At 40.4% G+C, this 24714-nt stretch overlaps 1 long non-coding RNA gene across 1 annotated transcript; it reads left to right on the top strand.

Moving 5' to 3' along the window:
* Positions 1–987: 987 nt before the first annotated feature.
* Positions 988–18968, top strand: LOC130252293 (uncharacterized). The gene is made up of 4 exons (XR_008840325.1): positions 988–1038; positions 14873–14968; positions 15320–15380; positions 18514–18968. It is a non-coding gene; the product is annotated as an uncharacterized LOC130252293 (long non-coding RNA).
* Positions 18969–24714: the final 5746 nt, after the last annotated feature.

Below are 24714 nucleotides of genomic sequence, written 5' to 3'. Positions count from 1 at the left end.
CATAATATTAAAACTTATCATCCTGTGTAACATATGGGTTTTCAATAGTTGACCATCTTCAGAAATGTAGCATTCTTTTTGCTCTCAACACAAACAGATTTCAGGACAATGTAAACAGATTTCATGACAGCAATAGATTAGGAATAGAGACAAATTCATCTATTTCTCTGAGAATGTTATACCAGTGTGCCCAGGATGACAAAGCTCATGTCTTTGGAAGTGGTCCATGCTTCATTTTATCTACCATTCATTGATAAACCTGTGCCACCCTAATGCAGGGTGGATCAGGAGTAGCCCATGGTAGCTGAGCTCTGCTAGACTACAGAGTGGTGTCGCCACCCCACCCTTTTCACTCCTTTCCTGGAGCTGAAGGCAGAAGAATTTGAAAAATCTACACAATGGATTTCATGACCTGGATGGAGAATAGGATATACATGCATAAGATCCATGGATTCTGATTCTAAGAAAGAAAATGGCTTATAGATAAAACACACAGCCAAATAAGAAGTGTGCTGGAGGAGTTCCATCAGGAAGTCTCCTCAAAGCCTGTAAGATGACTCTCTGAGATCAGGACTAGCTGACCTAGGTAGGTAAGAGTACCCTGCCTGGGTAGCAGAAGGATCACTGAGGGGCTTCAGGTCTTGGAGGCATAATTTGTTCCTCATCCAGCTCTTGTCCTTTCTGTAGACTCTCTTCTTCCTGATGGCTGAGGGGACAAGGTGAGATCCTATAGCTGACAGCTGTAAACAGCTTCTGTGAGCCAAGGTTGTCAGACTTTGACTGCTGTGGCTTGACAAGCAGATGCTCAGTTGCTGTGAAGTAACTACATTTGGGGTTGCAATGGACTCTCTTCAGTACTCAAAAGCCATGAGGGCCTGTGTGATCTCTTCAGTATTTCTGTAGTAGCTCGAGTGATCCAAGAGATGGCTGGGTGAAACTGTAATTATAAAATTGCCCATGAGCTGCTAAGCACAGACTGACACAGACAAAAGGCTTCAATGCAATGCATAAATATCTCTCAGTCATGTTTAAGCTTTGGTGAGTAAAACTGCCATGTTCCCTACCAATTTTCAGAGCCTCCAAGCTTAGAAGAATAATGTAAAGGCAAACAGTCTCTCCATGTTAATTTAAATGTTTTAAATTACTTGCTTTATACCTGTTGGTCTAAAAGCTGTATTTTGGTCATGTAAGTTACACTAAGAAATCTTTCAATTAAGTAAATTTTCTAGAACAAATGGGTATCAGAATACTTGTGAGGACTTGGGGAAAGAGTGGCTTATTTGAAATTCAGACTTAAGATTCAGTTCAAATTGTTGGTGATTCTGTGGGAGGGAGAAAGGGAAAGGGTGTGTGTGAAACAGGCTTCATTAGATTTGTTTTCAAATCAGATAACAGCCCTGGTGGCACCCTGTCAGTGACCATGGCTTTCCACAGGCTATGGGGGATGCATGCACACCTGTGCTTCAGGCAGGCTAAAGCTGCTGTGCCAGGAACAGCAGAGCATGGATCAGCTGAGGACAGACAGCTGCATTTTCATCCAGTGCACTGGAGCAGTTGACATGGAGTCCATGACATCCATGCTCTGATGCCAGTGTGATAGAGGTGACCTGAGCTAGTCCAAAACCTGCCAGCACAGTGTTAAATTCTCACAATTTCTCAGAGAAATTTGAGTTAGCAAACTTGATGCTTCTACCATCTGATATGAGATAATTTTAATTGACTAGCAAGAGTTGTGAAACTCAGTTTATTATTGTGAAACCACTACAATATCTATACAGTCTAATATCTAGGGTGGTGACAAGCTGGTCTTTTGAAAACCTTTTGAATACTCTGTGGAAACAAATATGGGATCAGTCCAGAGCAAGTGTTCTTGCAGCTGGGGCTGCTTCTCCAGTCTTGCTGGGCACAAAGGGCAGATGCCCAGCTGCATGCAGGCTGGGTAGGAATGGAGGGCTCTCCTTGTGTGTCCCAGGAGCCAAGAAGGCTAAATATTCTTCAGGGAGTGTTTTACAGCCATGCAGATTCTGCTTTTTAATTGCCTGTGATTTCCAGGATTAGACTCTGGACTGTGTTCTTGCTGACTTCGGTGAGAGCATGACCACAGTAATTCACCAAGAGCAGCAGCCCTGCAGATCTCCCTGTGCTACAGCCACAAGAGCAGAGGAGTTCTACATGTCACCTGGATTTTAAATAAGTATCTGTGCTGCACTGACTGTGACAGATAAGTGTATGTGATGTTTGAAAGTCTGCAGTGCAGGCAGGCAGAGGAAAAAGCAAGTAGAGCCTCTTTGTTACACCTGAACTTACTCTGTCTTTAGGAGACAGGAGGTTTAAATTGTATCTAATACTGGCAGATAACTTTTTTTAAATGGCAGTAATCTCTGTGACCTGTACTTTGTGAAAGAATCATAGCTCGCTCAAATGGCAAAGTATAATTTTGAATTAAATATTGAGCAATTTTATAAACAATAAAGTCCAAAAGCATGTCATAGGTGTGGAGTGTATGTGGTGTGTGGGGTGCACTTGTATGCATGGACATTCCTGTGCTGGGGATGGAGAGGACAGCAAGGAGCAGGGAGGGGTAGGCTTGATTGGATGTGAATAATGGGCTTGATTTCCAGGCTTTTCATCATGCAGCCTCTTCCAGACTGAAAACTTTCCTGTTCTTCCTGCCTTAAAGCAGATTTCATGGCAAAACAATTCCAGGACTTTGGCTGTCATCCAAACATAGTTGGAGCTGTAGTATTTTAACTGATCAGCAGGCTCCTTTAATTTTTTCTGTCATGCTGCCAAGATCTTGCTATATAAAGATAATCCCCAGTTCAGCTTTACCATCTGAAATTACTTACTAATTAGGAAGCAGTGTCATAGAAAAAGAAGTGTTTGGCCTTAGTGAATCTAGAATATTACAGAAACACAATTCTGATTTTTTATATATTTCAACTATATTTAGGTATGACTCTTCATATGAGTTTAAAAAATTGATAATAAGTTCTGCCTAAAAATAGTGGGTGAGTGATACATAAATTTCTGTAGGAATTGGATAGGGAGACTCTTCCCTGTATTTTTAAAAAGTCTTCTTAATATTATTATGTACCTTCATTGTAGGCAACACAAATGTGGGTTTGTGGAAAGAAAAGTCATGTGATGACAAACTGTGACATGAAGTTGCAAATTGTACTGTCACTACTTAACTTTAATTCAGACTGCATGAGTCTTGAATTGCTATCTGTTTAAGGGCAAGATCCTGAAGCCTTTATTCATAAAAAGTAACCTGATTGCAGGCAACAGGATTGCTCCTCATAAACTGTATTACCTGCAAGGGCATGATGCACATATCCTGAAATTACAGCAGATTAGTTGGATGATAATGTATTGGAGAGCAAATTTTGAATTTATGCAGGTCTTCTTAATTTGTTTTTGGATTCTTTAAGCTCTGTTGCCTTGTTCTTCATCATTAAAAGCCAGGGAGGAGACAGCATAATGAGCACAGCCTGGCAGGGTGGGTGCTGGGGGCTGTGCCTATAGACTGTGTGAGCTTGGACCACCCTGGCAGCCTGACAGCACTGGGCAAATGCTAGATCCTTGTAGAGAAAACAGAAAATATCCAATTTTTTTTTTTTTTTTTTTTTGGATGGGTGATGTCAGGAGGGAAGCTCATGTCACTAAAACAAACAATAGTATAAAAGGATTTGGAATCACTTGATGCATGCCTTATCCTGGGTGTGGATTTTATCCCCTCCTCTAACTACACTGCTCAGAATCTCTGTGAGCTTTTGTGTCTGTTTTGCTCACTGGTTATTTTGCAAGGTCTTGGGCTTTGGTTGTCAATGCATGTTGCAGAAAGGAACAATAATTGAGCAGTTGCAGTGATCTTTATTACAGGCATCTACTTTTTGACAACTAGTTTATTGTATAAATCCCTACATAGTTTCTGTCCTTTTTCAATGACTGGCTATTGGGAGACTACATTGCCTTCAATAGGGTGGCTATAATTTTTTGCAAAGCAGTAAAACTGAATTCATGAATTCATGTCAAAATTCCTTTGGGCTATCTTTTTTACAGTCCTAGGATAAGCACTAATGCTTCCTGATGGATTGTATCAAAATGGCCTTATAAATGGTATTTGGACATTTGGAAGGTACAGTTTGTTTTTGGTTGTTTTGGGCTTTTTTCCCCTCATCTGGCCACAACTGTGTCATGTTCAAAAGAGGACTGCTGGCTTTCCAAAAACAGCAAGGCTCCCACTGCACACACTTAACAGGGTGACATTTCAGTGCTTACTTTTTAGCACTGTAGTTACTTCGCAGATTTTTGTAAACATTGAATATCAAGTATGTGAGGAAATGTTGACAGGAGCATTGTAGTAACTTGGGGGAATTTCTACCACCTCTGAAGAATAGAGATTTACAGTTAATGATCTTTTTCTTCATCAGAAAGTTTCTATGTTTTTAGAAAAATAATACTTCTGTTTTAACAGAACATGATTCCTATTCTACTAGTGAGAAAACTGGCTCAGGAAGCATCACTGTGTGTATAAACTAAGTTTACTTTTACTTCACATCCTATGGGCTGTGTTTGGCTTCCTTCTCATTTTCTTGCCCATCCTCCCCCTGTGTTTTTCAGGTAAATCTCAAATCTCAAAACACATTTTTCCCAGGATCCTGTTGTTCCACTGATAATCTCTGCTGTTCCTATAGTGTACAGCTCAATAAAGTCTCAGGCCTGTTCCTGCTGTTAAGGAATCCTCAACAAAGTAGTTGAACAAATGTTCAGGGAATGCCATGTGAGATCTAGAGAACCTCTTATCATTCCAGTGATACCTAAGTTCTTACCTTGCATCTGTGAGTCCTTTTACTACTGTTTTCATCTTGGCTTTATATGGACTCCACTACATCTTCTTGCAGCACTCTGTTGCTTTTAGTGGATCACTGAAGGAAAATCACACTGCTTATTTGACTCTGACTCCTTCTATAATTTACTCTCCCTCAAACTCCAGAAAGTCTTCATGCTGACTGAGAGGTTTGTCCATAGTGTAGGATGGAGGCTTTACCCTGGAAAGAGACTAATTTGAGTAAGTTTCCAATATATCTGAAGGTCTTCAAAGGACCTTAAATTCCTTAAAGAAAACAAATCTGCACAAGTGACATCCCTGCATTTGCCATAAAAGTAGTTTATGGAAGGACAAAAATACATGCCAGTTCATCCAGATTTCTGTTCATCAGTTTTGAAGAAATATTTCTTTGAGTTTAGGGCTATTATCCAAGGAGTTTTGTAGTCACAAGGGATAATCTGAGTATGAACTTCAAAATATGCATCTCATCACTCAATTTTCATTACTTCTGGAGAGTTTTTCTGTATTTTCTGTATTCAGTGCATCTGACAGATCCTAACACTAGCTCTGATTTTTTACAACTTGAAGGAATCTCTGATCTTCTCTTCCCCAGCAGTGTGCATGCAGAAAGCAGAAAAGAGAGGTTCACCCTTCCTCAGATAAACTCTGACCCAGTTTGGGCTAATCTTGGGAAGGGCAAGTGCTGCCCAAAGGTGTTGGGGAGTTTAAGAGGAAGAGGACATGGAAGAACTTTTCATGACAGTACAATGTAATCAAAGCTTAGTCACTTATTAGGTCAGCACTGATGACATTGGCCACTCTACATTCAGCCTTAGCCTCATTTCTTCAGATGTTTTATTGTTATGGAAGGTTTTTTAATGGAGAAAGATATGATAAAACATCAACTTCAACTTAAAGTAACCAAAAATACCCAGAGAATAAATATCTGTCGTACCATAGCTTTTGTCTGAGCAGGGATGTTGTAGACCCTTTTCTTGACAGTTAGAAGAATGAATCTTTTTGTTTCCTTTTGTTATGATCATCGTACAGAGGTGAAGGAGAATATTTTGTGCTCTGACTCCAGATATACTGTGGGAATCCTGGAAGGTTACAGAGGGCACAAAGCACCAAAAATAATTTTAGAAATAAGATGGAAATAATTTGGTCTCAGTGCTGATTTATTTCCCTACTTACTAAAGCAGGGAAAACCCAAGGGTTAAGTTCATGACATTGCTGTACACTTGAGTGTGACATCTGCCAGCTTTGATGCTGTCAACATTGTGATTCAAATTGTAGTGTTCCTGCATAATTTCTGAGGATGTCTGCAAGAAGAGAAATTCAGGAATTTGCCAAGCTATGAGCAAGTAGAGCCTAAAAAAAGGGAGTGCTATGGTTGGAACAGGAAGAACAAGTTTTTATTGACTCCTATTGCAATCATCTTAGATACTAAATACATTCTATACAATTTAAAAGCTCAAAGTTGACAATTACTAAGTAAACCAGAGTACTGAAATTCTGCTTTGAAAAATGTCTTATCACTTTTTAAGTTCTTTAAGAAAAATCCTCACTATTGAGAAATGTGTAAAAGAACATACATAGAATGGGTGGGATTTTCTTTTTTTCTTTCTTTCTATTTTTTTTTTTTTTTTTAGTTAGTTACTACTCAATAAGTGACTTTAGCACTAAAGGGAGTTACGAAAACTTCAGCTGCAGCAGTCCCATCCTGAGTGGAGCAGCACAGCCAAATCTGGTGGAGTGTATTGCCAGGACACTTAATAATCAGGGCAGGCATGGCAAGACTCCCTATTTTTCTGGGTGAAATAAACCATGCCAGTTCTTTCGAGACATTGTGTTGTCACTAGGGGCCCTTACCAAACTGTGTTGATATGGGATTTTATCTTTTGCCACCTTTCCCTGAATTACATCAGAGTAGTTTTGCAACTTATATCTGACCGGTTTAATTCAAATTAGAAGTAGAAATCTTTGTTTTTTCAGGTTTATTCTCTAATGAGTACACAGTAGAGTAACACTGAACAAATATACTTTTATCTTCCCACTTTTCATTGAAGTCTTAGTAATAAGCATAGAGGGAGAAACATTTTGGGGGTTAGCTCTTATTCTTGATATTTATTTTGCTGTGTGGGCAAATCAGTGCGCTTCTCTTTGCCCTTCTTTCTCAATCTGTGAAACGGAGATACTTCTGCTCTGAGATTTGAGATGGCTGGGCAGTGCCATTGTGGTCTAAATCCCAGAGCAGTTTCAGAAACCTGAAGGAATCTGCATCACTGTGACTTAGTTGGGAACAGTCCTGGTTTAGTCTAGGTATGTGTCAGCAGAAAAATTGACCTCAAGAGGGTAAGCCTGAAACTGTGACTTTTCTACTAGTGATGATAATGCTGTGAAATGCAAGGAAAGATCTGTTGAAGGAGACGTGCTTTTGGTACAATCAAAGATGTGTCTTGTGGTTGCTTCTGTGGTAACTGTAGGTCTGGAAGGAAATTAGGAAATGTAGTTGTGAAAGAAAAAAATATGTTGACCAGAGCGCTAGGAGATAATTACCCTCTCTCCTGTAGGATAACAGGAATTGACTGTTTTCTTTTATGATTGGAAATAAAGTATATTCTATTCCAAAGAGACTTCTTGGAAGGCTGGCTCAGTTAGAGCAACCTCTCCTCAGTCACACTCCAGCTTGCCCTCTGGGCAGCCCTGTAAAGTGTCCGTGGTTTGTTTATAGTCTCACCACTTCCTTAAATAGGCTTGGAGGATATGCTCAGAGGAAAAATGGCAGACAGTACCTGCACTGTGGGAAATTGTCTTTCTGCCACCTTGGAGGCTTTTGAGCCCTTGGACTATTGCTCTTGTTCCTCTCTGCTTTGAAGGGAACAGAATGACTCCATTTCAGGTTATAATGCTGATTGTGTTTTGTTGTTTAGTTGGGTTTTTTTTCAAAACTACCCTAGCAGCAAAAAGAGATCACCCAAAATCTCTACAGAGATTTAATGTACTGTGGGACTCTTGTCTGATTTGGCATGTTACCTAAAAAGTGAAATCCCAGAGAACACTGACTGGAGTGTTGTCCCCACAAGTCTTTGTTTCTGGCTCTCCATTCCTCATGCAGGCCCTGCAATGGCTCTGTGCCAGAGCTTTTGCTGCATTGCTGCTGGCTGCTGCAGCTGGAATACTCTTATTTCTCTCTGAGTGGTATTTGGGGTAGGAAGGAGTCATCACAGAACTGATGCATGCAAAAAATAAAATCATAGTGGAAAATGGTCACCTTTCAATTTTACACCATTAGAATTTGCAGGATCACGTTAATCACAGTTGCCTGGCTGCTCACCCCCAAGGAAGTTTCCTAACATACCAGAAACTTGTGCTGACACAAAATGGGTCAGGGCTTCCTCTTCTCTCTGACTGCATCACATGCGTAAGAGGCTGATGATCCATTGCACCATGCAGTGGAGGCAAGTGTCTCTCCTGGAAGTGGCTGTTGCAGAAGTTAGTCCCAGAGATACTCATGTGTTGCACCTCTTTGCTAATCTGGAGTGGGAAGAGAACTAGGGGTCTTTTTAGTGGGGGTTACTAATCACCTCTCTGTGTTTGGACTTCTGCTTAGAGCAGGAGAAAAAATGTGATGCCAAGTTTGTGTATTGTCCTCTTGAAGCTGGAGAGTGTTGATCATGCTGATGCTGTGCCTGTAAGAAGAGCTGGGTGTGGGGAGGAAGGCTGGGGTATGTGCTGGGGTGAGCTGACTGCCATTTCTGAGGAAGAGCAAGCAAGAAAACTACTGCCAGGAGAGAGAAAGCGTATGCCTTGGGATAAATGACAAGGAAGAGGGAACACTTACCAAGAGAGGAGACTGGAGCAGGGAGCCCTTGGTGTAGAAACAATGATCACTGATCAATCTTAGCACCTTGGAGTAAGGGAGAAAAAGCTCTCTGTTGGCAAAGAGCTGGATTGGAAAAATGTGTGCAGGCTCCACAGTCAGTTGGTTTGTACTCACAGGCATGGTGGGGCTCAGGGGAAGGCCAGCTTATTTCTAAGCTGCTATCTGAATGTTGGCCAAACTAAATATTTAGAACAAATAATATTTAAGTCAGCACCAAGTTTTATGGCCTAGATTATTGCAAGGGTCAAATACTGCTCTATCTCCCAGATTCCTGATTTCTGCATCGGGTGTTATTTCTCTTCCTGTTTCAAAACTATCATCAATATTTTAAGAAAGAGAGTGCAATTGTTTTTCAGATGTGTCCAAACTTTTCTGATCTTACTGTAGTGCATAGGTGTCTGTTGCTTCTTATTCTGTTTATCCTTCCCTGATGATATTGGAAGCTTTCTCCCTTTCTGCCCCACTCATGTAAATTAGCTGTGCTTATCAGAGTGCTTGAAGCATAGGCACGGTGGTTTGGGGTCAGGACTGCAGTAGTTCCACTTAATGCACTCAGACCTCTGATTCCCCCCACCTTGCATCACCAGAGCTCTCTGAAGCAAAATGAGTTCCTCCTTAAAGGCAGCTTCAGCATTAGGATATATTTGTGTCACAGAGGACAGCTCAGGACTTCTTGTTTCTTTAACACATCCTTGAACAAATATGCCAGTGCATGTATAAACTTGAATAAATACTATTTTTCTTGGACTTTCACAGGGAGCATGGATGACTCTGTGGCTCAAACACTTGCTGTATCAGACTATTCTGGCATAAAGTGCTTCCCAGCAGCATGGCTGTAAAGCAGCAAAGCAATAAAAGCACTGCAGAGAAAGGTGGTGAATTCATAACTCAGCTGCTCCATCCTTTCTGAAGAGGTGTCAGCTCTATAAGTGAGCCTTTCAGTGCTAATTTCCTCTCTCCAGACAGGAAAAAGCAGAGAATAGCCCACCTGGAAACAAATTAACCCTAAGAACTTTTCCCTTCCCAGCTTATTAACATATAAAATCCTTGAACTGACCCTAGGGTAGATTTTAACCCAGAAGTTAGGGCAGGTACCAAGGGATTTGTGGATTTTTACCACTGTTGTTGGATTTATGTGAAAAATGATTGAGTTAATGGCAATAATCAGTAGTGCAGAAAAGGGAGAGAGCTACTTTTGCATATAATGGTGTAGAGTCATGGGCTGATGGAGTTCCTACCACCATGTGCACCTGTGTTAAAGGAAGCAAGAAGTATGTACTTATCAAAGAGTCTGCAGTTAGAAACAGAAAGTAATTTTCAGCCCATCAATCATCTTTAAATTACTTTGTAAGCTTTGCAAGTTCCCAACTCTGCTGTCTGTGGACACCACACCTGTGCAGTGTGGATGTGAATGGGTAACCACACTAATGAAGAATTAGCAATCCACATGAATAAGAGGATAAAGTTAATCCAGGGGAGTAGGAGCTATTTAAATACCTTCTTTCAAGATTTTACTGTAGCTAACATTTTGTTTGGGTGGTCAGGGAGATTTTTCTCCTAGCTAAGCTAGTCAGAAGGTAAGAGACAGACTACCATGTACTATGTGAGAAGGTAAGTCAGAGTTGTGCTTACTACCTGTGGGGACCCATGGCTTGCTTAGAGATGTAGTTATGACTGCCTTCACTGTTGTGCTCCTCTCCTGTTGTGGCCTGACCAATTGTGTGTGGTGGGCTATGTCACAGATCTTAAAACATTTATTTCCATCTCTTTGTGGGTATTCTCTCTGTTTTTATGCATTTGCAGTGCTGTGTCCCTCAAGGGGTAATGATCAAGCACTCTGCCACTGTTGAAGTGCCACAATTGGCTGAAAAACCAGTCTTGCTTTTTATTTTATCTATCTCACCCAAGCCTCAAGTGCCCTTCTTCCTGTGTACTGGAGATTTTTTGCTTGTTTTATTTTAAGTGATAAAGCCTTCATAACAAAATCCAGGCTTGCGTTTTGACCTACCATGGAAAGGAGATCCTAAAAAACTGTTAAGATTGTTAATGGTTTGCTTAAATATAACACTACCAGATCAGCCCTCCGTATCAGTCAGAAGTTTCTGGGACCATCTGTGTTCAGGTCCAGCCAAGCACTGTATTACCCACTCCTGTCTCATTGAGGGCTTATTACTGATGCCTGTAAATAGCTTGGATGGTAACAGACTGTAGATGTTTGAGATATGGATATAAATATTGTACTCAGAATTCATCAGTCAACCTATCTGTAGATACTTTGTACTAGTTATCTTCTAATGAAAATGAAACGCAACTCCTGGAAAATGATAGGGAACTTGAAAAGAAATAAGGAAGATTGCCAGCAATCCTCATGAGTCCAGGATTGCTGAGTCTTGCACTGTATAATAGCAGTTGATGCTGGTTTTGGATGTGCAAATGAACATGATATTTCCCTGGAGATGTGAGGAAGGTAGCAAAATAAAAATATTCAGGTAAGCTACTATTACAGCACTTCCACTGAAATAATACTCATAATTTGTTCTTTCAACAGGTGATGTGTGCAAGCAGCACAGTGCACTTGTGCATGTATGAGGTTTCAAAATTAACTTGCTGTGTAAGTGAAGCTGGGTAGGGGGCTGGAGAAGAGTAGCCTGTTACAGCAAAGGCTCAGTGTAATTTCATGTCTTTGGAAGCCTGGAGGTGTTTATACTTTGCCTTGGGTGCAGCTCATTACACAGAAGAGGATTTCTAGAAAGAACAATTATTGATCTTAATTTATTATAGAACTTAAAGGTTAAAGGAGAAGTTTAGTCTGTGTTTACAAAAATGAAGCTTTTTAAGGAGAAAACAGTGTGCGTTCTTGAACGAATTGTGGTGGAGTCAAATGCATTGACAGACAGTATTTGGAATTTGATTACTCCTGAAGTCACTGCAAGGTGTGGGATGCTGCAGAGGGCAGATAGAATTGGAAGAATTTCCTGGAATTAGAAACACTTCTGCTTTTCCCTCCCTGCAGGACAGTAGGGTAACCAACCTCTCATCTTCAAATGGCCACAGAAGATAATGAACAGCCCTCTATGGCTGTGCTGTGGCACTGGCTTGGAACTCAAAATGTTCCTTTTGTTGCTGCCACTGTTCCTTGAGAATGATCCACACTGAGTTTTGTGCAGCCTGCTATGAGGAGTCTTGGATCTTCTGTAATGGAGGAGAATAAAGCTAAAGCACAGACTGAGGCACAGGGACTGTATGAAGAGCTGCACTGCCCTGTTTTCTGCTGTAACAATGAGATGAATGTCCACTGAAGGCTGAGCTTCTCTAACTCCTAGTGACTGCAGAGAGGGAGCTGCATTTCTTGCACTTCTCAGGTTCTGCTTGCTCTATGCAACCATGACAGATAATGAGCTATTCAAAGCCATTTGGACTCATTTGTCTAAGTAGAGTGTCAGCTCCAGGCTAATCTTGTGAATTATTTAATCATCTTGTACCCCTGAGTGCACGTTTGTGGAGATGTCTCTGGAACACTTAATTATTTGGGTGGTGTTTATTCTGTTTATACCTATGCTTCCATTATTTTGTTGACCTGTGTGAAGATGCACATGAGCTAGGTAAACTGAAGGGAAAGGCTCTGGAAGCCTTCACTGCACTGAGACTTTGTACCCGAGGCGTGGGGTGGAGGTGTCATCATGAGAATGATGATTTTCCTCTAGCTTGAGAAAAGCTTCTTGGTTTTCTTTCCTTGTAACCATGCTTAACCCATCAGCTGCTCGTGAAGGTTTTAATTCCTGATTTATTTGTCTCACAGTCATGCTCCTGAAAGCCAAACTGGGGCTGATTCCCAGTCCAGATGTGATAGTAACTTTCTGCAGAGAGAGAAGCAGATTGTATAGATGGTTCTAAGTAACCCAGTAGTGTTGGTTTCAGAAGTACTTGCAAACAGGAAAGAGAATAACTAATCTTGACTTAATGTCCCCAGGCAAGTGCTTTTCTGTGACCTAAAGAACTTAAATAAAATCAATTTCTTTTCTTGCTTTGTAAAAGAATCAATTGTTCTGCATGGAAGGAAGCAGGACAAAAATGTGGCTCCTGGGGAAGAAAGGGGAACTTATACAGAGGTGAAATCCCTTTGGTTCTTACCACTGATCACATATCCTCACTCTTCATCCTCTTCCTGCTTAGTAAGCAAAAAAACCCCTGATTGTAATACAAGTTTTTTAAAAGAACCCTCACAGTTTCCCTAACTGAGAAGCTGGAACACTTTTATGCCAGAAGGTTGAAAAAGCAAGTAAGTGTACATTGAGCTGAGGAAGAATTTCTGAGGAAGAGTAAACTCCTTTTACATATATTTTATTAGGGATTTAGATGTGAATTTGGAGTTGCTGATTTAAAGAGGAAACGTTGGGCAAATTGGTGATGACCTTCTTTTTACCAGATCATACCATGTGAAAAGCCAGGGGAATCTTGTCCTAGATTTCAGTGGAAGTAGGGCTGAGAGAGTCCCTCAGCATCAATGGTAACTTGTTTCTCTTGGACTAGGAGTTATTTGCAAGAATTTTGATGCACAAAAATAATCATATAAATCTTTAAACTGGAGCATTATCTGAAAGACACTAGTAGCTTCTTATTAAGGAAAATAGTATTTTTGACCTTCCATATGAATTTGTTTCATGTTTGTATTTCTTAAGGATAATGAATTAATTACTTTTACTGTTGTTGTCTTAAACCATTAAAAAAAAAGACGTTGCCTCCAAAAAAAGATACCTTGAGTTCTGCTTCTGCAAATTTAGACTGCTCTTTTTCAAACCAGAATCTGTGGTTGTGCGTCTACAGAACTGCAGTTGGTGAGGAGGCCCATCCATATTTTCATGTCTTGAGGAAAGGCCCTGCTTGGTGGGAGGGTGCTCCTGCTCTGTCAACATGCCACATGCCCTATCAGTGGAAAAGCTCAGTGAAGGTTCTTTCTTCAGAAATACTTTTGATACCATGAAGAGTTTAGATACTTAAAGTTTTTAAATTTTCAGAGACACTTTGTCAAAGCCATTTGCATTGGGACTGTAATACTCTTTGGGAATCCTTTGTGGATTCTCAAGGGAATTTTCTACTTGCTGGAGAACTTGCACTGTAAGATACAAATTCTTAAATTATATGTGCATTTAAAATCTGACTGTACCAAGGATAAATAAAACTGTAGAAAACCAGTGCCATTTTACTATAGATAAAAGCTTGCTGTGCAGCAATAAATCTTCTAGGCAGTACACTGTGTATAATTAATATCCTAATCTGGATTCTGCTGAAGTTAGGGAAAAGATTTTCATCAACTCCAGAAGAAGTTAAATAAGGTTATTAGCTGACCACAGTATTCATGTGTGCATGTAATCTTGCTAAAGGACTTTAAAAAAATTCAGTGCTGCCTTATTAGTTACTATAGTGATAAGGAAGAGACCATTACTATATGTGGCCTTTGTTGAAAATGATCTCTGCATTCCTTCTGCTCCCTTTGTATTTCTATTTCACAATTCTTATTTAATTAACCTGTCAAAAATGTCCCTGTGGTTCACCACCCCATGCTACCTGATAACATATGATAACATATGTCAGGAAACATCTGTTGATGTGCTTCAGTTGAGTAACTTTTTCTGAAGTTTAGAATTATATAGCTTTCACTCTGTGTTCTGAAGGATTGCACCACCCAGCTGGACACCAACATACCATCATGGCATTCCAGGCAAGCTCAGACCACCTTCTCATGGGAGGTGTCTCCTTCTGCATGGGGCAAAGCCATGCCCTCCTCTGCTTTCTGGGAATATGATGAAGGTCCTTTCATCCCTGAGAAAGTAACATCTCTGATAACTCAGCACAGTTCAGGACTGTGGCTACACTAGGGCTTATGGTGTGAGCTTTGAAAGTTCTTTTTCTGTGCTTAGTGGGGTAGATAACAGTTGAGAGGAAGCTGCATTCAAAAAGTGTTTGAAGGTAAAAAGAGAATATTGAGTGTATATTGAAGGAAACTGAATGAACCTGTATTTTTACAAGGCTAAAAGCTACTTTCAACTTCATAACTTACCATCAGTGATCCAAGATTAGTCTGTGCTTACTAAGAAGGACATGCTACTGGACACACCTGGTCTAATGTTGCTTTCTTTGCTTTCTTTCCAAAGGGACAGAATGTAGGGATCATGCACCCTGCAGCCTTGTCTGAGGAGGTCATAGGCCAGAGCAGTGCCATTATGGACAATAAAGCACTTGCCATGGAGGTGAAAATATTATCCCGTTTTCTGGAAAGTTTATTAACTATTGGAAATAAATTTTTGCTTTTATTTTTTAGCAGTTAATTTTAAATTTCTAATTTCTCTAATTTTTATCAGCTAATCTCTAAATTGGTCTTGAAAAGTTACCTCTGCTTTATGTTTGCCAGTTCGGGTGTGTTAGCCAAAGAGAGCAGAGGGAAGTTTGCATTTGCCCTCTTGAAATGGGAAAGAACCTATGCAAGCTGCACATTTGCAATTTTTTAAATGTCAAAACCCAAAGGGAAATTATGGAATATGGAACTTTTTACTACATTTGAGATTTTCTAAGGAATTCTGGAGTTTGTGTTTTCACTCTAGGACAATCTGGGCTGTATTTAACCTTGTAGGCATGCAGTTAACAACCTAAGAACCAAAACAGGTAAGCAAAGGCTTCCTTGTATGGGCTTATGAAATAATTTTCAGCTTGTCATTAACTCTGTCAAGCCAAACTGGTATCTGTTGCAATCTTCAATAATTTGTGCCAAATCACATGTTTCAACTCTTAATAATTTCATCTAGGAGTTTGTTTTAATCTTACTTTGGGTTTTGTTGGATTTTTTTTCTAAATGTACTCAGTGCTCGAAACTAATATCCCTGGCTCATCATTCTCCATAGTCACATCAGGAAATTAAAATTAAAAAAAAAAAAAAAAAAGAACTGCCCTAAAGTTCTGTCAGCAAATGCTTACATAATGGAAACTGCATGTGTAACTACAGCAGTACCTGCTGCCATGCAGGTGAACTGGCAATGTGAAGGCAGTTTCCTTCCTGGGCAGCTGGAAGGCACAGGCTTCTCCATGACCTTGGGGTGAGCCTTGCCACCTGTTGCCCTTTTTATACAAAAGTAGCCTGTGCCAGCCAGCAGGAGCAAGCACTGACCTCTTTGGGGAGAAGCAAGCAGAGCTCAGGAGGGCAGTGAAGCAGCTTGGCAGAACAGTCTGGTTTGGAGCACGTGAAATGCTTGTGAGTGGGACAAGAGCCCCAGGCCTCACAGGCTGCCAGCACTGCTCCTGCCTGCTGGCACTGCCAGCACCTGCACCTGGTACTGCCATTACCATGGCCAGATACACCAGGCACTCTGGCTGCTGCTGCAGGGAGCCCAGGATAAAACTGCTCTTTCAAAATGATTGAGTGTATGATTTCTCTTTAAGCATCTTTGTGATATTAATTAACTTCAAAAAACAAATAATGAATGGAGGATCAAATATGAAAAGAAACCATAAAATGTTTATATAACTTGAAGTAAAATAATTGCATTTAGTTTAGCTAATCTAAAGTTCGGCTAGATTAACTTAAATAATTTTTATTTAAAATTAAACTTTAAGTCGGATCTTAAAACCTTTACTCTCTTCATCCATCATATTCACCTAATTTCTTAGCTTCTAACTCTGTTAACAGCTCTCTTGCATATATGCAAGATACATATATGCATATATATATATATGTATGTATATATATATATATATATATATGCTGTCTTTCCCTTGTGGAGAGAAAGAGCCATTATCTAAACAGTGATCCAACTGCTGGGTTTTCTGCCTATATGTCAGCATCCAGGCTGGTAGTGATTCAAGGCTCAGAAATACATACAAGACCTAGTCAGATAAAATTCACATTATCACACAGGTTAACAACCTTGAAGTAGGATCTCTCACTGTTTCATTGAAGAAAATATAAGAAAGAAACTTGATGTATTGATTTTTGAGACAGATAAAGTTTGAGGATTTTCTGTCTAGTAAATTTTTGTTGCTTCTAGATATTTCTAGACAGAGATTTTGAAAAATCAGTTTTCTAAAATATCAATATGTAGGTGTCCATGGATGTTACACAAAAATAAAGCAAAGCACTTCAAATAATAATTTTTAGTACCATCAGGTGGTTTGTTACAAGAAGTAGTAGTTAAATATTCCTACAGACCCATCTCTATATAAAGAAATGAGAATTTCATTGCCAGGATGCATAATAAAAGATATCTTTCCAAAGCTAAATGAATGTGTTCTCATCACTCAAAGCATTTTGCATCTTAAAATATGAGAAAACAAAATAGAGAAGAAACTCTGCTCCAGCTGGGCTGTGGTGTTTCATGAGGCAGTGGAGGGTAGCATGGATGGCAGGCCATGGCTGGAACAAGGAAAGATCAGGGATACGATAAAGTGAGAGCTTTCCAGTAGGTAATTGGATAAAGTGGGATGTGCTGGGGAAACAGAAGTGATGGCCTGAACAGCTCAAGGTCTTCAGGAATGGTATAGGGAAGCTTCATTTCCAAGAACTACTTAGTATCCCAGCTCTAAAAGTTTCTTGAGGGTCTATGCATGACAGCATAGTTCCTGCTAGCCAGCACTCACCTGCAGGGAAACAGTGTCAATACCTGGCACCTATTTTGTGTAGACAACTGGATACATGTGCTATGGATAACTTGATTAATAGTGGTTCCTTATAACATAGACATGGCCAAAAATGCTTATTTTCCTCTTATAATCCATGTTTTACCAAGGAGAAGCATATTTAACCTGTTTTTTATGTCTATTTCCCATAAATTCAAGTTTATGTAGGCAGGTTTGCTATTCACAAGCCAGACCTATTTTTTTTCCGTGCAGCAACTCTGTGAATCACCCCATTGCAGTGGAGGAAGGAGGGTGGAATTGTTTCCACACATTTTCAGAAACAATGCAGGTGATTGATGATGAAGGCCTTTGACAGGTGTTCAGTTAATCCCTGAATTGGCTTTTATCCCAAATGAAGATGTAGTTTACTGACATACCTTGCTGTGGAATACTTTCATGGGCTGTATGATGATCTTATCCATATCCTTCAAGCCTTTTATTAAAAGTATTCCCAGGACTCTTCTTCACCACAACATTAACTTGTGACTTGGCTCTGTCTCTCTCCCTGCCTAAACACTGCTTTGCACCCAAGCAGGAAGGAGCATGCAACATCAGTTTTGTAGGTAAGAAGGAGCATTAACTAATACCTGAGCTACTCCAGCTGCCAACCTTAGCTTCCTGCACTTAGTCCCTTTTTCCCACAGTAGCTAAGCACTGGAATGGGGCTTGCCACACATGGGAACTGTAAGATTTTTCCAGAAGCTTTGGCATCTGTTTGTGCTTACAGGGGTGGCTCCTGTGGATCCTCTCCATTTGTTTAAGGTAGGCAGCTGATAACTTCCAACGCCTGCTCGTCCATTGTTTTGGTCTGGCATCTGCAAGCTTGATTTGTTTGGTGTTTGGTGGCCTGGGGCAGATGAGATGTGGTGGCAACCTTTCAAAAGCAGAGCTCTGTTTACACACATGGTTTAAGTGTTGTGACATAAGTGTTATATGAAAATGCAATTGACAGGATTAATGTACATGTTCCAGTCTGCAGATGTGTTTTGTAAGAAATAAGAGGCTTTTTGGAATGCTAGGCACTAATTTAAAATCAGAGCCTCAAAATCACTGTATAGAAGCTCTTTGGCTTTGGGAGAAAGCTTGGTGCTCGTTAATTCTTTCTGTTTTCCTTTTCGGACTCCTGTAGGCACTAGCATTGAGTTGGAGGAGCCCAAATGAATCCCTGAAATGGTGGAGCATGCCTTTTAGCTGACAGCTTTGGGCAGGTGAGCCCACTCAGGCTGAGATATCCTTGAAAAGGAGATGTTTCTTGCCACAACATCTGACCTGCTCCTGGGGCTGAACTTGGCTTGTGCATCAATTCCCATTAGAAACAGTTGCAGGAGATGTGGGTATGTGAAGAATGTGAGAATGTGCTGTGTATTTAGAGGTCATTGCTGGTGAGGGATATTCAGTATGCTGTAGGCTGGCACTATCTGGGTTCTCCCAGATAGTTTTGGTTTTGGTTTAAACATGTGCCAGTGAATTGTAAATTCTACTGAATAGAACAATATACTACTTTTGTCAGCCAGAAAATACAGATTGGGATATGTTTCAGCAGAAGAGATGGTATTTTATTTTTTCATTTCTTCTTCACTTAGTTTCTTAGTTGGAGTCTAAACATAATAAATTTTTAACTTCTGAGCTTTCTTGCTCTGATTATTTCTGTGTAATATTTTACTTGATATTCAGTTAAACAGATGGAACATTATTGTTGGTTCATCTATTTCAGCAATATAGCTTTATACATTTCAGTGTCTGTTCTCAAGCAGTGGTTAGAAGTAAAGAACATAAACTTTATCTCTTTTGTCTGATGCCTTTAACCCTCAAAAAGATTGATATACAGAGAAATAGTGATTGGGGAAAATTTTTTCAACAGAAAAAGTGAACAAGCTGGCTTGTTCATATTACATTGGCATAAACAACCAGCAGAACATTCTTGTTATGTTTGTTGTTTCACTTAAATAACTTTCAAATTTGAAAAGCTTTATGTTAGTCTGTTGCTGTTTTAGGCTGACTTTTCCAGTCCTGTGTCATTACATAGGTACCTTGTCATTTGAGGAAACAACATTTTTGTTAGCCTGACATAAGCAAGCTGAATCAGCTATGACCAGATTGTCATGTTTTTACTGGACAGAATACTGTTTCCATAGGACTCCTCTGTCTCCTTCTTATCTTCTGGATTGCATCTGACACCTTAATGCTGTGCGAAAGGCAGTTCCTGTGTGCTGAGTGTGAACTAAACAGAGACATTTTCCAGTTCATGCAGAAGTTCTCAGAAGATCCCAAAACATAAGATACACATTTATCTTATAGAGGGTAGGGAGTAAGAGAAGGAGAAATATTTTATAAACAGAGACAGTAACAGAAAGTGCAAGGAGTAATAAACATAGCTGAAAAATCCTTCCTGTATTTAAAAAAACCCCCACAAAATCCTCAAAACCCAAGAAAGTCATTACATGCTTAAAAACATGGAATTGTTATTTAAATTTGCTTTATAGATTTTTCCTTTTTTTTTTTTTTGTTTTTTTTTTTTTTTGTGTTCTGAGAAATCTCTCTAGATACCTTTTTGTATATATGTATCTGTATGTATATATAATCCTTTCTGGTGTGCCATAGAAATATCACAATTGTTTTATCTGTGCCCTTACACAAAGGATTTTGTAAACATTTTCTTTTCCTGGTTAGGAATCTCAATGTTCAGAAGACCTGTATTTCATGGAACTCAATACACTCATGACTTCTGTACTTCTGTCTTTCTAAGCTGAAGAACTATTTAAGGCAACATACTGAGGATGACAGAAGCAAGGTTTAAGCTGGCTGTGTGCAGACCTTTATCTAGAGCCCTACCATACAGCTCATTCATTAACTCAGTTTGTTTGAGTTTGTTTTCATGGAATTGTCTGCAGGAATTCCTCCTCATATATTTTTCATCTCTGACCTAGGACAGAGTTTCTTACTTCTGCACCTCTTACCTCTGTGACGTTTGCTGCAGTGCCCAATATGATGTGTTGTTTCTTAGATGAAAATGCATCTGTATGATGATGACATAGATCAGGGGAAAAGAAAGGCTTAGAGATAACCAAATTCAGTTGTCCTCAACAAACCAGTTCATCTGTTGAAAGCCTACAGTATCTTCTTCACACACTAATTTTTATTCCAGATCTAATTTTCATAGACTCATAGAATCATTTAGTTTGGAATAGACCTCTGAGGTTAAATCCAACCATTATGCAACTGTCATATAACCTCAAACATAGGTCCCCGTGTCACCATTGTCTTTCAATATGTGCACTTGCAGCCCAGAAAGCTGACCACATCCTAGGCTGCATCAAAAGAAGAGTGGCCAGCAAGGGAGGTGATGCACGTCCTAGCCTTGTCCTTGGTCCTAGTGCTGGCTCCTGCTGTCCCCCACTGGGCCTCCACATGGACCCCAGACCTGACTTGTCACCTCAAATTGCCCAAGGCTGTTGGTTAAAATGCTTGGTATCACCTGTCTGGGTGCCCTGGGGGACAGCAGAGCTCCTGAGGAAAAGCATCGCTTCTGCTGGAGTTGTCCTCAGTCCTGCTGGTTCCCGAATCTGGAGGGACCCCCTTTCCTGCTTCCTGGCATTTCCTGTCAGTACTGACATTCCATTTCTCAAGTGTATGAAATTTACAAATGCAAAATGAACATTATTCCATTTCTCACTAGGAAGAGGGTCATCAAAGCATAAGTAACTATTCCTGCTCCATGAACCCAGTAGCTCATGGGTTTTAATTGCTATATACGTTAGACATTTTGAAGTGCTTATTTACATAACATTTCTTTGTTTTTCTTCTCTTGAGATTGCACAGAAGTGTTAGCAGATGCAGATACAGCATGGTAGAAGGCTAAACAGTCTGTTTTGTGTAAAAATGATACACTTGGGATGGTTCTGAGATGATACACTTAGGATTACCCAATTCAGTAGAGTAATATGCATACCCTGTAAAGAAAAATAAAAAGAGCACAATTAAATAAAAAGAAAACAGCAATGACAACCATTACATATATATAGGAGCAGTACTCAGATATCAATATTATAGGGAAAAGAAAATACCAAGCTGAAAATTCTATAATGTTCATAAGCTGAAATGGAAATCTTTTGTTTTGGGTAATATCTTTGTGGGGTAATTGCCCTGTTAACATCATGGTCCTGGAGTGAGGAGAGGTCCAAGAAAATTGATTGATTTTTAAGGATCACCTTCTCCAAGCTCAAGAGTGGTCTGTCCTCTCATGCAGTCAAGCAGACATACTGGGGAGGCCACAGCTAGAGCACTGTGTCCACTCTGGTCTCCTCCATACAAAAGAAACATGGACATACTGGAAAGAGTCCAGTGAAGGACCATGAATATGGTAAAGGGACTGGAGTTCTTGTCATATGAGGTGAGGCTAAGCCTCAAGAAGGGAAAACTTGGGGCTAGGGGAGGATCTTGCTAGTGTGCAAATACTTATTTTGCAAGGAGAGATGGAGGCAAACCCTTCTTGATGAAAGGACAAGAGGCTATGAACACAGACGAGAATACTAGAATACTATAATGTTTTCTTTAACAAGAAAACTAGAATCTCCTTTTGGATGTCTTTATTTACTTATTTGGTTTATCTGATGTACTTAATGACCAGATTTCCTTAATGAAATGGGTTTTGAGCCTGTATCAATAAAAAGGGTTGGTGAAACCTCAAATATAGTTAAAACATTTATGTAGTTGGTAAAGGGTCCTAGACCCTTCCTGATCCAAAGGAACACCCAGGTTCCTTTGTTCCCCTGTGTCCAATACAGACAGTCCAATATTTTCATTGTAGATTTTGTTTATGTCCTACTTCCATGATGCCTGTGTATGTTTTCCTACACAGTTTGGTTGAGACTGGGTCCCTTTCTTTGCTGATCAGCTGGCAAAAAGCTGATTTCAGAGAGTAAGGTAATCCCTGGATGTATATAATGTGGTGAGTGCCAAGAAGCATCAGAGGAGTGATACCTGGCACTACTGAGATACCTATTTAAATATTGTGTAGCTTTTGCAATTTCATGTTGCTGACAGAATTAATGAAAAAGTATGAGACACAGAGAGAGAGATATTTTTTAGAGACTCTCCAGTGAAAGACAAGAGAAAACCAGTTCACTACAGTTTCTTGGAGGAGGCACTAAAATGTGGTTTATAGCCTTTAGAAGCCCAGATGTGGAGAAACATGTGCTAATAAAGGATTAATTAGCATAGTATTATTATAATATTAATATTATTATATTTTTTTAATATTATTATTATTATATTATTATAATAATAATAAGCTTTCGTGTTTGTCAGATGAAACATAAATACATTCAGGACAAAGCATGAAATCACCAGTGCCTGAGATGGTGTATGCAGTTCCATCTTACTTGTTTCTTTCATCCCAAATCCTGGACAATATGCAAAATCATTTGGCAGAGCCTGGCTGTTTCTACATGAGCATGAATGGTGGTGCAATAGGAGCAAAGCAGGACAGCCCATCCATGGCAGAGCAGCTGATGTCCATGCTGCTTTTGCTCTGGGGCTTTACTCAAGTAGCTTTAGTGTTGTGCTAGAGACTGTGCCCATTAGCAGCAGTCAGTGAGATGCACTCCTGGATTATGTGCTTCCACTTCCTTTCCTGAGAAAGAAACTTATTTTGCATTTCTAAGCCATTCCATAGTGTGAACCAAGTGTAGCTACATCAGGACTACCAGCAGCTTCAAATTGCCCTCCTCCTTTGTGCTAAAAAGTGGATATAGGTTCCTTCCTTTCTCAAAACACTGTTTTGTAGGAAGTTCTTTGCTTGGTATACTCCAATATAAACTGAAGCATTAGGAGACATTAGCTGACTTTATGTAAAATAAAAATACCTCCAGTAATTTATAGAATACTATATATACATATATATATATAGCCTTAACACCCCTACACACACTTGAAATAAATAATACCCAGGAAACACAGGGAAATTATGGCAATGCAGAATGTGCAACACAGTGGGACTTTGATATGTGAGTTGATGATTTACATGTCTAATGGACTGACACAGCACAGAGCCAAACCAAAACCAGTTGAAGTAACTTAACTGTCAACCAGAGGGGCACGGACAGACTTGAGAGGAGGAACCATGAACCTCATAGAGCTCAACAAGGCCAAGTGCAAGGTCCTGCACCTGGGTTGGGGCAATCCCAAGCATGGATACAGGCTGGGAAGAGAACAGATTGAAGTGCAGCCCTGGTGAGAAACTGAGTGTGTTGGTGGATGAGAGGCTGGACATGAGCTGGCAAATGTGCATTTGCAGCCTAGAAAGCCAAAGGTGTCCTGGGCTGCATCCAAAGGAGCATAGCCAGCAGGGCATGGGACAGGATTCTGTTCCTGCACTGCTCCTGTGAGACACCATCTGGAATACTAAATCCAGCTCTGCGATCCTCAGCACAAGAAGGACATAGACCTCCTCACGCAGATCCAGAGGAGGGTCTTGAAGATGATCAGAAGCACCTCTCCTGTGAAGACAGGCTGAAGGAGCTGGGGTTGCTTAGCCTAGAGAAGACTCTGGAGAAACAGTACAGCAGCCTTCCAGTATCTAAAGGGAAGGTGTGAAGTCCTGCAGGACAACTGGAAAGGACACTTTACAAGGGCATTGAGTGATAGCAGAAGAGGTTATGGCTTCTAAAATAAACGGGTGGGTTTAGATTAGATCTGAACAAGAAATTGTTTGCTGTCAGAGTTGTGAGATACCAGAACAGGTTGCCTGGCGAGGCTGTGGATTCCATGTCCCTGGAAATGTTCAAGGCCAGGTTGGATGAGGCTTTGAGTAACCTGGTGTAGTGAGAGGTGTCCCTGCCCATGGCAGAAGCATTAGAACTAGATGATCATTAAGGTTCCTTCTGACCCAAACCATTCTATGACTCTGAGATAACTATCGAGGTCCTGATAAAGCCCCAGCCGCCTCAACATGCCCCTCAAATTCACAGCAGCTCACAAAAAAAAGTTTGGCAGAGGTAAGCAACAAATTGGAACAAGGTCGTTGTCCTCTTCCAGAACTTTAATACTGCAACACACGTCCTTTGAGCATATTTATACCGGATGCAGGTGTCCTTTCGGAAGCCGTAAGAAAGCCCTTTCTTTGCAAGCTGTCACCTCAGACCTGTAGGGTGTTATGTGGCAGTAGTGCCAGTGCTCCCCTCAGCGCTCTGTGCATCTCTGTCACTTGTGCCCGCACCGTACAAAATCTCCACCGCCCTCCCCGCGGGTTTGTGCGAGTTACTGCGGGCAGGGGCAGGGACACGGGCAAGGCAAGGGGGAGGGACGGGAGGCAGGCGCGGAGACGGCCGAG

The sequence above is a fragment of the Oenanthe melanoleuca genome, chromosome 4 (genome assembly GCF_029582105.1).
Source record: "Oenanthe melanoleuca isolate GR-GAL-2019-014 chromosome 4, OMel1.0, whole genome shotgun sequence".
Taxonomy (NCBI): domain Eukaryota; kingdom Metazoa; phylum Chordata; class Aves; order Passeriformes; family Muscicapidae; genus Oenanthe; species Oenanthe melanoleuca.
The sequence above is the reverse complement of the archived record's forward strand: the minus strand, read 5'-3'. Positions and strand labels throughout refer to the sequence as shown.